Source organism: Lissotriton helveticus, chromosome 11 (genome assembly GCF_964261635.1).
Source record: "Lissotriton helveticus chromosome 11, aLisHel1.1, whole genome shotgun sequence".
NCBI lineage: Eukaryota > Metazoa > Chordata > Amphibia > Caudata > Salamandridae > Lissotriton > Lissotriton helveticus.
The window spans coordinates 341,765,929-341,780,499 of record NC_136072.1 but is presented as its reverse complement, the minus strand read 5'-3'; positions in this window follow the sequence as shown (position 1 = coordinate 341,780,499).

The window sequence follows — 14,571 nt, the reverse complement described above, 5'->3', positions numbered from 1 at the left end:
AACATGGATGAAATTTTAACTTTTAATCTTTTGACTCTAAATGCCCGTTGGATGTGAATTTTGACTTGTTCAACTAAAATAAGTGTGTTTAAAGTCCTTTCGGTGCCTGAAATTGGTCAAAATGGAAGCTTTTGAGTAAGCAAAGCTCTGTAAAAATGACAATGTTGGCCACTGTGAGGGTTTCAAAAGTGGTTATTCAACATGAGGCACGATCCAATTGACATTTTGAATCATTTTTGGTACACTCCAAAAAATCGATTTTACGATGAAAAACGATGACTCCGGACCTGTCGAACCTTCCCAAAATGGTCAACATGGATGAAATGTTAACTTTTAATCTTTTGACTCTAAATGCCTGTTGGATGTGAATTTTGACTTGTTCAACTAAAATAAGTCTGTTTACAGTCCTCTCGGTGCCTGAAATTGGTCAAAATGGAAGCTTTTGAATAAGCAAAGCTCTGTAAAAATGACAATTTTGGCCACTGTGAGGGTTTCAAGAGTGGTTATTCAACATGAGGCACGATCCAATTGACATTTTGAATCATTTTTGGTACACTCCAAAAAATCAATTTTCCGATGAAAAACGATGACTCCGGACTTGTCGAACTTTCCCAAAATGGTCAACATGATGAAATTTTAACTTTTAATCTGTTGACTCTAAATGCCCGTTGGATGTGAATTTTGACTTGTTCAACTAAAAAAAGTGTGTTTAAAGTCATTTTGGTGCCTGAAATTTGTCAAAATGGAAGCTTTTGAGAAAGCAAAGCTCTGAAAAAATGGCAATTTTGGTCACTGTGAGGGTTTCAAAAGTGGTTATTCAACATGAGGCACGATCCAATTGACATTTTGAATCATTTTTGGTACACTCCAAAAAATTAATTTTCTGATGAAAAACGATGACTCCGGACCTGTCGAACCTTCCCAAAATGGTCAACATGGATGAAATTTTAACTTTTAATCTTTTGACCCTAAATGACTGTTGGATGTGAATTATGACTTGTTCAACTAAAATAAGTGTGTTTAAAGTCATTTCGGTGACTTAAATTGCTCAAAATGGAAGCTTTTGAGTAAGAAAAACTCTGTAAAAATGGCAATTTTGGTCACTGTGAGGGTTTCAAAAGTGGTTATTCAACATGAGGGACAATCCAGTTGAAATTTTGAATCATTTTTGGTACACTCGAAAAAAACGATTTTCCTATGAAAAACGATGACTCCGGACCTGTCAAACTTTCCCAAAATGGTCAACATGGATGAAATTGTAACTTTTAATCTTTTGACTCTAAATGCCTGTTGGATGTGAATTTTGACTTGTTCAACTAAAATAAGTGTGTTTACAGTCCTCTCGGTGCCTGAAATTGGTCAAAATGGAAGCTTTTGAATAAGCAAAGCTCTGTAAAAATGACAATTTTGGCCACTGTGAGGGTTTCAAAAGTGGTTATTCAACATGAGGCACGATCCAATTGACATTTTGAATCATTTTTGGTACACTCCAAAAAATCAATTTTCCGATGAAAAACGATGACTCCGGACTTGTCGAACTTTCCCAAAATGGTCAACATGGATGAAATTGTAACTTTTAATCTGTTGACTCTAAATGACTGTTGGATGTGAATTTTGACTTGTTCAACTAAAATAAGTGTGTTCACAGTCCTCTCGGTGCCTGAAATTGGTCAAAATGGAAGCTTTTGAATAAGCAAAGCTCTGTAAAAATGACAATTTTGGCCACTGTGAGGGTTTCAAAAGTGGTTATTCAACATGAGGCACGATCCAATTGACATTTTGAATCATTTTTGGTACACTCCAGAAAATAAATTTTCTGATGAAAAACGATGACTCCGGACCTGTCGAACTTTTCCAAAATGGTCAACATGGATGAAATTTTAACTTTTAATCTTTTGACCCTAAATGACTGTTGGATGTGAATTATGACTTGTTCAACTAAAATAAGTGTGTTTAAAGTCATTTCGGTGACTTAAATTGCTCAAAATGGAAGCTTTTGAGTAAGAAAAACTCTGTAAAAATGGCAATTTTGGTCACTGTGAGGGTTTCAAAAGTGGTTATTCAACATGAGGGACAATCCAGTTGACATTTTGAATCATTTTTGGTACACTCGAAAAAAACGATTTTCCTATGAAAAACGATGACTCCGGACCTGTCAAACTTTCCCAAAATGGTCAACATGGATGAAATTGTAACTTTTAATCTTTTGACTCTAAATGCCTGTTGGATGTGAATTTTGACTTGTTCAACTAAAATAAGTGTGTTTAAAGTCCTTTCGGTGCCTGAAATTGTTTAAAATGGAAGCTTTTGAGTAAGCAGAGCTCTGTAAAAATGACAATTTTGCCCACTGTGAGGGTTTCAAAAGTGGTTATTCAACATGAGGGACAATCCAGTTGACATTTTGAATCATTTTTGGTGCACTCGAAAAAATCAAGTTTCCTATGAAAAACGATGACTCCGGACCTGTCGAACTTTCCCAAAATGGTCAACATGGATGAAATTTTAACTTTTAATCTTTTGACTCTAAATGCCTGTTGGATGTGAATTTTGACTTGTTCAACTAAAATAAGTGTGTTTAAAGTCCTTTCAGTGCCTGAAATTGGTCAAAATGGAAGATTTTGAGTATGCAAAGCTCTGTAAAAATGGCAATTTTGGTCACTGTGAGGGTTTCAAAAGCGGTTATTCAACATGAGGCACGATCCAATTGACATTTTGAATCATTTTTGGTACACTCCAAATAATCAATTTTCTGATGAAAAACGATGACTCCGGACCTGTCGAACTTTCCCAAAATGGTCAATATGGATGAAATTTTAACATTTAATCTTTAGACTCTAAATGACTGTTGGATGTGAATTATGACTTGTTCAACTAAAATAAGTGTGTTTAAAGTCCTTTCGGTGCCTGAAATTGGTCAAAATGGAAGCTTTTGAGTAAGCAAAACTCTGTAAAAATGGCAATTTTGGTCACTGTGAGGGTTTCAAAAGTGGTTATTCAACATGAGGCACGATCCAATTGACATTTTGAATCATTTTTGGTACACTCCAAAAAATCAATTTTCCGATGAAAAACGATGACTCCGGACTTGTCGAACTTTCCCAAAATGGTCAACATGATGACATTTTAACTTTTAATCTGTTGACTCTAAATGCCCGTTGGATGTGAATTTTGACTTGTTCAACTAAAATAAGTGTGTTTAAAGTCCTTTCGGTGCCTGAAATTGGTCAAAATGGAAGCTTTTGAGTAAGCAATGCTCTGTAAAAATTACAATTTTGGCCACTGTGAGGGTTTCAAAAGTGGTTATTCAACATGAGGCATGATCCAATAGACATTTTTAATCATTTTTGGTACACTCCAAAAAATCAATTTTCTGATGAAAAACGATGACTCCGGACCTGTCGAATTTCCCAAAATGGTCAACATGGATGAAATTTTAACTTTTACTCTTTTGACTCTAAATGACTGTTGGATGTGAATTATGACTTGTTCAACTAAAAAAAGTGTGTTTAAAGTCATTTCGGATCCTGATATTGGTCAAAATGGAAGCTTTTGAGTAAGCAAAGCTCTGTAAAAATGGCAATTTTGGTCACTGTAAGGGTTTCAATAGTGGTTATTCAACAGGAGGCACGATCCAATTGACATTTTGAATCATTTTTGGTACACTCCAAAAAATCAATTTTCTGATGAAAAACGATGACTCCGGACCTGTCGAACTTTCCCAAAATGGTCAATATGGATGAAATTTTAACATTTTATCCTTAGACTCTAAATGACTGTTGGATGTGAATTATGACTTGTTCAACTAAAATAAGTGTGTTTAAAGTCCTTTCGGTGCCTGAAATTGATCAAAATGGAAGCTTTTGAGTAAGCAAAACTCTGTAAAAATGGCAATTTTGGTCACTGTGAGGGTTTCAAAAGTGGATATTCAACATGAGGCACGATCCAATTGACATTTTGAATCATTTTTGGTACACTCCAAAAAATCAATTTTCTGATGAAAAACGATGACTCCGGACCTGTCGAACTTTCCCAAAATGGTCAACATGGATGAAATTTTAACTTTTAATCTTTTGACTCTAAATGCCTGTTGGATGTGAATTTTGACTTGTTCAACTAAAATAAGTGTGTTTAAAGTCCTTTCTGTGCCTGAAATTGGTCAAAATGGAAGCTTTCGAGTAAGCAAAGCTCTGTAAAAATGACAATTTAGGCCACTGCGAGGGTTTCAAAAGTGGTTATTCAACATAATGCACGATCAAATTGACATTTTGAATCATTTTTGGCACACTCCAAAAAATCAATTTTCTGATGAAAAACGATGACTCCAGACCTCTCGAACTTTCCCAAAATGGTCAACATGATGAAATTTTAACTTTTAATCTGTTGACTCTAAATGCCCGTTGGATGTGAATTTTGACTTGTTCAACTAAAATAAGTGTGTTTAAAGTCCTTTCGGTGCCTGAAATTGGTCAAAATGGAAGCTTTTGAGTAAGCAAAACTCTGTAAAAATGGCAATTTTGGTCATTGTGAGGGTTTCAAAAGTGGTTATTCATCATGAGGCACAATCCAGTTGACATTTTGAATCATTCTTGGTACAATCCAAAAAATCGATTTTCCGATGAAAAACGATGACTCCGGACATGTCGAACTTTCCCAAAATGGTCAACATGATGAAATTTTAACTTTTAATCTGTTGACTCTAAATGCCCGTTGGATGTGAATTTTGACTTGTTCAACTAAAATAAGTGTGTTTAAAGTCATTTTGGTGCCTGAAATTTGTCAAAATGGAAGCTTTTGAGTAAGCAAAGCTCTGTAAAAATGGCAATTTTGGTCACTGTGAGGGTTTCAAAAGTGGTTATTCAACATGAGGCACGATCCAATTGACATTTTGAATCATTTTTGGTACACTCCAAAAAATAAATTTTCTGATGAAAAACGATGACTCCGGACCTGTCGAACTTTTCCAAAATGGTCAACATGGATGAAATTTTAACTTTTAATCTTTTGACCCTAAATGACTGTTGGATGTGAATTATGACTTGTTCAACTAAAATAAGTGTGTTTAAAGTCATTTCGGTGACTTAAATTGCTCAAAATGGAAGCTTTTGAGTAAGAAAAACTCTGTAAAAATGGCAATTTTGGTCACTGTGAGGGTTTCAAAAGTGGTTATTCAACATGAGGGACAATCCAGTTGAAATTTTGAATCATTTTTGGTACACTCGAAAAAAAAGATTTTCCTATGAAAAACGATGACTCCGGACCTGTCAAACTTTCCCAAAATGGTCAACATGGATGAAATTGTAACTTTTAATCTTTTGACTCTAAATGCCTGTTGGATGTGAATTTTGACTTGTTCAACTAAAATAAGTGTGTTTACAGTCCTCTCGGTGCCTGAAATTGGTCAAAATGGAAGCTTTTGAATAAGCAAAGCTCTGTAAAAATGACAATTTTGGCCACTGTGAGGGTTTCAAAAGTGGTTATTCAACATGAGGCACGATCCAATTGACATTTTGAATCATTTTTGGTACACTCCAAAAAATCAATTTTCCGATGAAAAACGATGACTCCGGACTTGTCGAACTTTCCCAAAATGGTCAACATGATGAAATTTTAACTTTTAATCTGTTGACTCTAAATGACCGTTGGATGTGAATTTTGACTTGTTCAACTAAAAAAAGTGTGTTTAAAGTCATTTTGGTGCCTGAAATTTGTCAAAATGGAAGCTTTTGAGTAAGCAAAGCTCTGTAAAAATGGCAATTTTGGTCACTGTGAGGGTTTCAAAAGTGGTTATTCAACATGAGGCACAATCCAATTGACATTTTGAATCATTTTTGGTACACTCCAGAAAATAAATTTTCTGATGAAAAACGATGACTCCGGACCTGTCGAACTTTTCCAAAATGGTCAACATGGATGAAATTTTAACTTTTAATCTTTTGACCCTAAATGACTGTTGGATGTGAATTATGACTTGTTCAACTAAAATAAGTGTGTTTAAAGTCATTTCGGTGACTTAAATTGCTCAAAATTGAAGCTTTTGAGTAAGAAAAACTCTGTAAAAATGGCAATTTTGGTCACTGTGAGGGTTTCAAAAGTGGTTATTCAACATGAGGGACAATCCAGTTGAAATTTTGAATCATTTTTGGTACACTCGAAAAAAAAGATTTTCCTATGAAAAACGATGACTCCGGACCTGTCAAACTTTCCCGAAATGGTCAACATGGATGAAATTGTAACTTTTAATCTTTTGACTCTAAATGCCTGTTGGATGTGAATTTTGACTTGTTCAACTAAAATAAGTGTGTTTACAGTCCTCTCGGTGCCTGAAATTGGTCAAAATGGAAGCTTTTGAATAAGCAAAGCTCTGTAAAAATGACAATTTTGGCCACTGTGAGGGTTTCAAAAGTGGTTATTCAACATGAGGCACGATCCAATTGACATTTTGAATCATTTTTGGTACACTCCAAAAAATCAATTTTCCGATGAAAAACGATGACTCCGGACTTGTCGAACTTTCCCAAAATGGTCAACATGATGAAATTTTAACTTTTAATCTGTTGACTCTAAATGACCGTTGGATGTGAATTTTGACTTGTTCAACTAAAAAAAGTGTGTTTAAAGTCATTTTGGTGCCTGAAATTTGTCAAAATGGAAGCTTTTGAGTAAGCAAAGCTCTGTAAAAATGGCAATTTTGGTCACTGTGAGGGTTTCAAAAGTGGTTATTCAACATGAGGCACAATCCAATTGACATTTTGAATCATTTTTGGTACACTCCAGAAAATAAATTTTCTGATGAAAAACGATGACTCCGGACCTGTCGAACTTTTCCAAAATGGTCAACATGGATGAAATTTTAACTTTTAATCTTTTGACCCTAAATGACTGTTGGATGTGAATTATGACTTGTTCAACTAAAATAAGTGTGTTTAAAGTCATTTCGGTGACTTAAATTGCTCAAAATTGAACTTTTGAGTAAGAAAAACTCTGTAAAAATGGCAATTTTGGTCACTGTGAGGGTTTCAAAAGTGGTTATTCAACATGAGGGACAATCCAGTTGAAATTTTGAATCATTTTTGGTACACTCGAAAAAAACGATTTTCCTATGAAAAACGATGACTCCGGACCTGTCAAACTTTCCCAAAATGGTCAACATGGATGAAATTGTAACTTTTAATCTTTTGACTCTAAATGCCTGTTGGATGTGAATTTTGACTTGTTCAACTAAAATAAGTGTGTTTACAGTCCTCTCGGTGCCTGAAATTGGTCAAAATGGAAGCTTTTGAATAAGCAAAGCTCTGTAAAAATGACAATTTTGGCCACTGTGAGGGTTTCAAAAGTGGTTATTCAACATGAGGCACGATCCAATTGACATTTTGAATCATTTTTGGTACACTCCAAAAAATCAATTTTCCGATGAAAAACGATGACTCCGGACTTGTCGAACTTTACCAAAATGGTCAACATGATGAAATTTTGACTTTTAATCTGTTGACTCTAAATGCCTGTTGGATGTGAATTTTGACTTGTTCAACTAAAATAAGTGTGTTTACAGTCCTCTCGGTGCCTGAAATTGGTCAAAATGGAAGCTTTTGAGTAAGCAAAGCTCTGTAAAAATGGCAATTTTGGTCACTGTAAGGGTTTCAATAGTGGTTATTCAACATGAGGCACGATCCAATTGACATTTTGAATCATTTTTGGTACACTCCAAAAAATCAATTTTCTGATGAAAAACGATGACTCCGGACCTGTCGAACTTTCCCAAAATGGTCAATATGGATGAAATTTTAACATTTTATCCTTAGACTCTAAATGACTGTTGGATGTGAATTATGACTTGTTCAACTAAAATAAGTGTGTTTAAAGTCCTTTCGGTGCCTGAAATTGATCAAAATGGAAGCTTTTGAGTAAGCAAAACTCTGTAAAAATGGCAATTTTGGTCACTGTGAGGGTTTCAAAAGTGGATATTCAACATGAGGCACGATCCAATTGACATTTTGAATCATTTTTGGTACACTCCAAAAAATCAATTTTCTGATGAAAAACGATGACTCCGGACCTGTCGAACTTTCCCAAAATGGTCAACATGGATGAAATTTTAACTTTTAATCTTTTGACTCTAAATGCCTGTTGGATGTGAATTTTGACTTGTTCAACTAAAATAAGTGTGTTTAAAGTCCTTTCTGTGCCTGAAATTGGTCAAAATGGAAGCTTTCGAGTAAGCAAAGCTCTGTAAAAATGACAATTTAGGCCACTGCGAGGGTTTCAAAAGTGGTTATTCAACATAATGCACGATCAAATTGACATTTTGAATCATTTTTGGCACACTCCAAAAAATCAATTTTCTGATGAAAAACGATGACTCCAGACCTCTCGAACTTTCCCAAAATGGTCAACATGATGAAATTTTAACTTTTAATCTGTTGACTCTAAATGCCCGTTGGATGTGAATTTTGACTTGTTCAACTAAAATAAGTGTGTTTAAAGTCCTTTCGGTGCCTGAAATTGGTCAAAATGGAAGCTTTTGAGTAAGCAAAACTCTGTAAAAATGGCAATTTTGGTCATTGTGAGGGTTTCAAAAGTGGTTATTCATCATGAGGCACAATCCAGTTGACATTTTGAATCATTCTTGGTACAATCCAAAAAATCGATTTTCCGATGAAAAACGATGACTCCGGACATGTCGAACTTTCCCAAAATGGTCAACATGATGAAATTTTAACTTTTAATCTGTTGACTCTAAATGCCCGTTGGATGTGAATTTTGACTTGTTCAACTAAAAAAAGTGTGTTTAAAGTCATTTTGGTGCCTGAAATTTGTCAAAATGGAAGCTTTTGAGTAAGCAAAGCTCTGTAAAAATGGCAATTTTGGTCACTGTGAGGGTTTCAAAAGTGGTTATTCAACATGAGGCACGATCCAATTGACATTTTGAATCATTTTTGGTACACTCCAAAAAATAAATTTTCTGATGAAAAACGATGACTCCGGACCTGTCGAACTTTTCCAAAATGGTCAACATGGATGAAATTTTAACTTTTAATCTTTTGACCCTAAATGACTGTTGGATGTGAATTATGACTTGTTCAACTAAAATAAGTGTGTTTAAAGTCATTTCGGTGACTTAAATTGCTCAAAATGGAAGCTTTTGAGTAAGAAAAACTCTGTAAAAATGGCAATTTTGGTCACTGTGAGGGTTTCAAAAGTGGTTATTCAACATGAGGGACAATCCAGTTGAAATTTTGAATCATTTTTGGTACACTCGAAAAAAAAGATTTTCCTATGAAAAACGATGACTCCGGACCTGTCAAACTTTCCCAAAATGGTCAACATGGATGAAATTGTAACTTTTAATCTTTTGACTCTAAATGCCTGTTGGATGTGAATTTTGACTTGTTCAACTAAAATAAGTGTGTTTACAGTCCTCTCGGTGCCTGAAATTGGTCAAAATGGAAGCTTTTGAATAAGCAAAGCTCTGTAAAAATGACAATTTTGGCCACTGTGAGGGTTTCAAAAGTGGTTATTCAACATGAGGCACGATCCAATTGACATTTTGAATCATTTTTGGTACACTCCAAAAAATCAATTTTCCGATGAAAAACGATGACTCCGGACTTGTCGAACTTTCCCAAAATGGTCAACATGATGAAATTTTAACTTTTAATCTGTTGACTCTAAATGACCGTTGGATGTGAATTTTGACTTGTTCAACTAAAAAAAGTGTGTTTAAAGTCATTTTGGTGCCTGAAATTTGTCAAAATGGAAGCTTTTGAGTAAGCAAAGCTCTGTAAAAATGGCAATTTTGGTCACTGTGAGGGTTTCAAAAGTGGTTATTCAACATGAGGCACAATCCAATTGACATTTTGAATCATTTTTGGTACACTCCAGAAAATAAATTTTCTGATGAAAAACGATGACTCCGGACCTGTCGAACTTTTCCAAAATGGTCAACATGGATGAAATTTTAACTTTTAATCTTTTGACCCTAAATGACTGTTGGATGTGAATTATGACTTGTTCAACTAAAATAAGTGTGTTTAAAGTCATTTCGGTGACTTAAATTGCTCAAAATTGAAGCTTTTGAGTAAGAAAAACTCTGTAAAAATGGCAATTTTGGTCACTGTGAGGGTTTCAAAAGTGGTTATTCAACATGAGGGACAATCCAGTTGACATTTTGAATCATTTTTGGTACACTCGAAAAAAACGATTTTCCTATGAAAAACGATGACTCCGGACCTGTCAAACTTTCCCAAAATGGTCAACATGGATGAAATTGTAACTTTTAATCTTTTGACTCTAAATGCCTGTTGGATGTGAATTTTGACTTGTTCAACTAAAATAAGTGTGTTTACAGTCCTCTCGGTGCCTGAAATTGGTCAAAATGGAAGCTTTTGAATAAGCAAAGCTCTGTAAAAATGACAATTTTGGCCACTGTGAGGGTTTCAAAAGTGGTTATTCAACATGAGGCACGATCCAATTGACATTTTGAATCATTTTTGGTACACTCCAAAAAATCAATTTTCCGATGAAAAACGATGACTCCGGACTTGTCGAACTTTACCAAAATGGTCAACATGATGAAATTTTGACTTTTAATCTGTTGACTCTAAATGACCGTTGGATGTGAATTTTGACTTGTTCAACTAAAAAAAGTGTGTTGAAAGTCATTTTGGTGCCTGAAATTTGTCAAAATGGAAGCTTTTGAGTAAGCAAAGCTCTGTAAAAATGGCAATTTTGGTCACTGTGAGGGTTTCAAAAGTGGTTATTCAACATGAGGCACGATCCAATTGACATTTTGAATCATTTTTGGTACACTCCAGAAAATAAATTTTCTGATGAAAAACGATGACTCCGGACCTGTCGAACTTTTCCAAAATGGTCAACATGGATGAAATTTTAACTTTTAATCTTTTGACCCTAAATGACTGTTGGATGTGAATTATGACTTGTTCAACTAAAATAAGTGTGTTTAAAGTCATTTCGGTGACTTAAATTGCTCAAAATGGAAGCTTTTGAGTAAGAAAAACTCTGTAAAAATGGCAATTTTGGTCACTGTGAGGGTTTCAAAAGTGGTTATTCAACATGAGGGACAATCCAGTTGAAATTTTGAATCATTTTTGGTACACTCGAAAAAAAAGATTTTCCTATGAAAAACGATGACTCCGGACCTGTCAAACTTTCCCAAAATGGTCAACATGGATGAAATTGTAACTTTTAATCTTTTGACTCTAAATGCCTGTTGGATGTGAATTTTGACTTGTTCAACTAAAATAAGTGTGTTTACAGTCCTCTCGGTGCCTGAAATTGGTCAAAATGGAAGCTTTTGAATAAGCAAAGCTCTGTAAAAATGACAATTTTGGCCACTGTGAGGGTTTCAAAAGTGGTTATTCAACATGAGGCACGATCCAATTGACATTTTGAATCATTTTTGGTACACTCCAAAAAATCAATTTTCCGATGAAAAACGATGACTCCGGACTTGTCGAACTTTCCCAAAATGGTCAACATGATGAAATTTTAACTTTTAATCTGTTGACTCTAAATGACCGTTGGATGTGAATTTTGACTTGTTCAACTAAAAAAAGTGTGTTTAAAGTCATTTTGGTGCCTGAAATTTGTCAAAATGGAAGCTTTTGAGTAAGCAAAGCTCTGTAAAAATGGCAATTTTGGTCACTGTGAGGGTTTCAAAAGTGGTTATTCAACATGAGGCACAATCCAATTGACATTTTGAATCATTTTTGGTACACTCCAGAAAATAAATTTTCTGATGAAAAACGATGACTCCGGACCTGTCGAACTTTTCCAAAATGGTCAACATGGATGAAATTTTAACTTTTAATCTTTTGACCCTAAATGACTGTTGGATGTGAATTATGACTTGTTCAACTAAAATAAGTGTGTTTAAAGTCATTTCGGTGACTTAAATTGCTCAAAATTGAAGCTTTTGAGTAAGAAAAACTCTGTAAAAATGGCAATTTTGGTCACTGTGAGGGTTTCAAAAGTGGTTATTCAACATGAGGGACAATCCAGTTGACATTTTGAATCATTTTTGGTACACTCGAAAAAAACGATTTTCCTATGAAAAACGATGACTCCGGACCTGTCAAACTTTCCCAAAATGGTCAACATGGATGAAATTGTAACTTTTAATCTTTTGACTCTAAATGCCTGTTGGATGTGAATTTTGACTTGTTCAACTAAAATAAGTGTGTTTACAGTCCTCTCGGTGCCTGAAATTGGTCAAAATGGAAGCTTTTGAATAAGCAAAGCTCTGTAAAAATGACAATTTTGGCCACTGTGAGGGTTTCAAAAGTGGTTATTCAACATGAGGCACGATCCAATTGACATTTTGAATCATTTTTGGTACACTCCAAAAAATCAATTTTCCGATGAAAAACGATGACTCCGGACTTGTCGAACTTTACCAAAATGGTCAACATGATGAAATTTTGACTTTTAATCTGTTGACTCTAAATGACCGTTGGATGTGAATTTTGACTTGTTCAACTAAAAAAAGTGTGTTGAAAGTCATTTTGGTGCCTGAAATTTGTCAAAATGGAAGCTTTTGAGTAAGCAAAGCTCTGTAAAAATGGCAATTTTGGTCACTGTGAGGGTTTCAAAAGTGGTTATTCAACATGAGGCACGATCCAATTGACATTTTGAATCATTTTTGGTACACTCCAGAAAATAAATTTTCTGATGAAAAACGATGACTCCGGACCTGTCGAACTTTTCCAAAATGGTCAACATGGATGAAATTTTAACTTTTAATCTTTTGACCCTAAATGACTATTGGATGTGAATTATGACTTGTTCAACTAAAATAAGTGTGTTTAAAGTCATTTCGGTGACTTAAATTGCTCAAAATGGAAGCTTTTGAGTAAGAAAAACTCTGTAAAAATGGCAATTTTGGTCACTGTGAGGGTTTCAAAAGTGGTTATTCAACATGAGGGACAATCCAGTTGACATTTTGAATCATTTTTGGTACACTCGAAAAAAACGATTTTCCTATGAAAAACGATGACTCCGGACCTGTCAAACTTTCCCAAAATGGTCAACATGGATGAAATTGTAACTTTTAATCTTTTGACTCTAAATGCCTGTTGGATGTGAATTTTGACTTGTTCAACTAAAATAAGTGTGTTTAAAGTCCTTTCGGTGCCTGAAATTGGTCAAAATGGAAGCTTTTGAGTAAGCAAAGCTCTGTAAAAATGGCAATTTTGGTCACTGTGAGGGTTTCAAAAGCGGTTATTCAACATGAGGCACGATCCAATTGACATTTTGAATCATTTTTGGTACACTCCAAATAATCAATTTTCTGATGAAAAACGATGACTCCGGACCTGTCGAACTTTCCCAAAATGGTCAATATGGATGAAATTTTAACATTTAATCTTTAGACTCTAAATGACTGTTGGATGTGAATTATGACTTGTTCAACTAAAATAAGTGTGTTTAAAGTCCTTTCGGTGCCTGAAATTGGTCAAAATGGAAGCTTTTGAGTAAGCAAAACTCTGTAAAAATGGCAATTTTGGTCACTGTGAGGGTTTCAAAAGTGGTTATTCAACATGAGGCACGATCCAATTGACATTTTGAATCATTTTTGGTACACTCCAAAAAATCAATTTTCCGATGAAAAACGATGACTCCGGACTTGTCGAACTTTCCCAAAATGGTCAACATGATGACATTTTAACTTTTAATCTGTTGACTCTAAATGCCTGTTGGATGTGAATTTTGACTTGTTCAACTAAAATAAGTGTGTTTAAAGTCCTTTCGGTGCCTGAAATTGGTCAAAATGGAAGCTTTTGAGTAAGCAATGCTCTGTAAAAATTACAATTTTGGCCACTGTGAGGGTTTCAAAAGTGGTTATTCAACATGAGGCACGATCCAATAGACATTTTTAATCATTTTTGGTACACTCCAAAAAATCAATTTTCTGATGAAAAACGATGACTCCGGACCTGTCGAATTTCCCAAAATGGTCAACATGGATGAAATTTTAACTTTTACTCTTTTGACTCTAAATGACTGTTGGATGTGAATTATGACTTGTTCAACTAAAAAAAGTGTGTTTAAAGTCATTTCGGATCCTGATATTGGTCAAAATTGAAGCTTTTGAGTAAGCAAAGCTCTGTAAAAATGGCAATTTTGGTCACTGTAAGGGTTTCAATAGTGGTTATTCAACATGAGGCACGATCCAATTGACATTTTGAATCATTTTTGGTACACTCCAAAAAATCAATTTTCTGATGAAAAACGATGACTCCGGACCTGTCGAACTTTCCCAAAATGGTCAATATGGATGAAATTTTAACATTTTATCCTTAGACTCTAAATGACTGTTGGATGTGAATTATGACTTGTTCAACTAAAATAAGTGTGTTTAAAGTCCTTTCGGTGCCTGAAATTGATCAAAATGGAAGCTTTTGAGTAAGCAAAACTCTGTAAAAATGGCAATTTTGGTCACTGTGAGGGTTTCAAAAGTGGATATTCAACATGAGGCACGATCCAATTGACATTTTGAATCATTTTTGGTACACTCCAAAAAATCAATTTTCTGATGAAAAACGATGACTC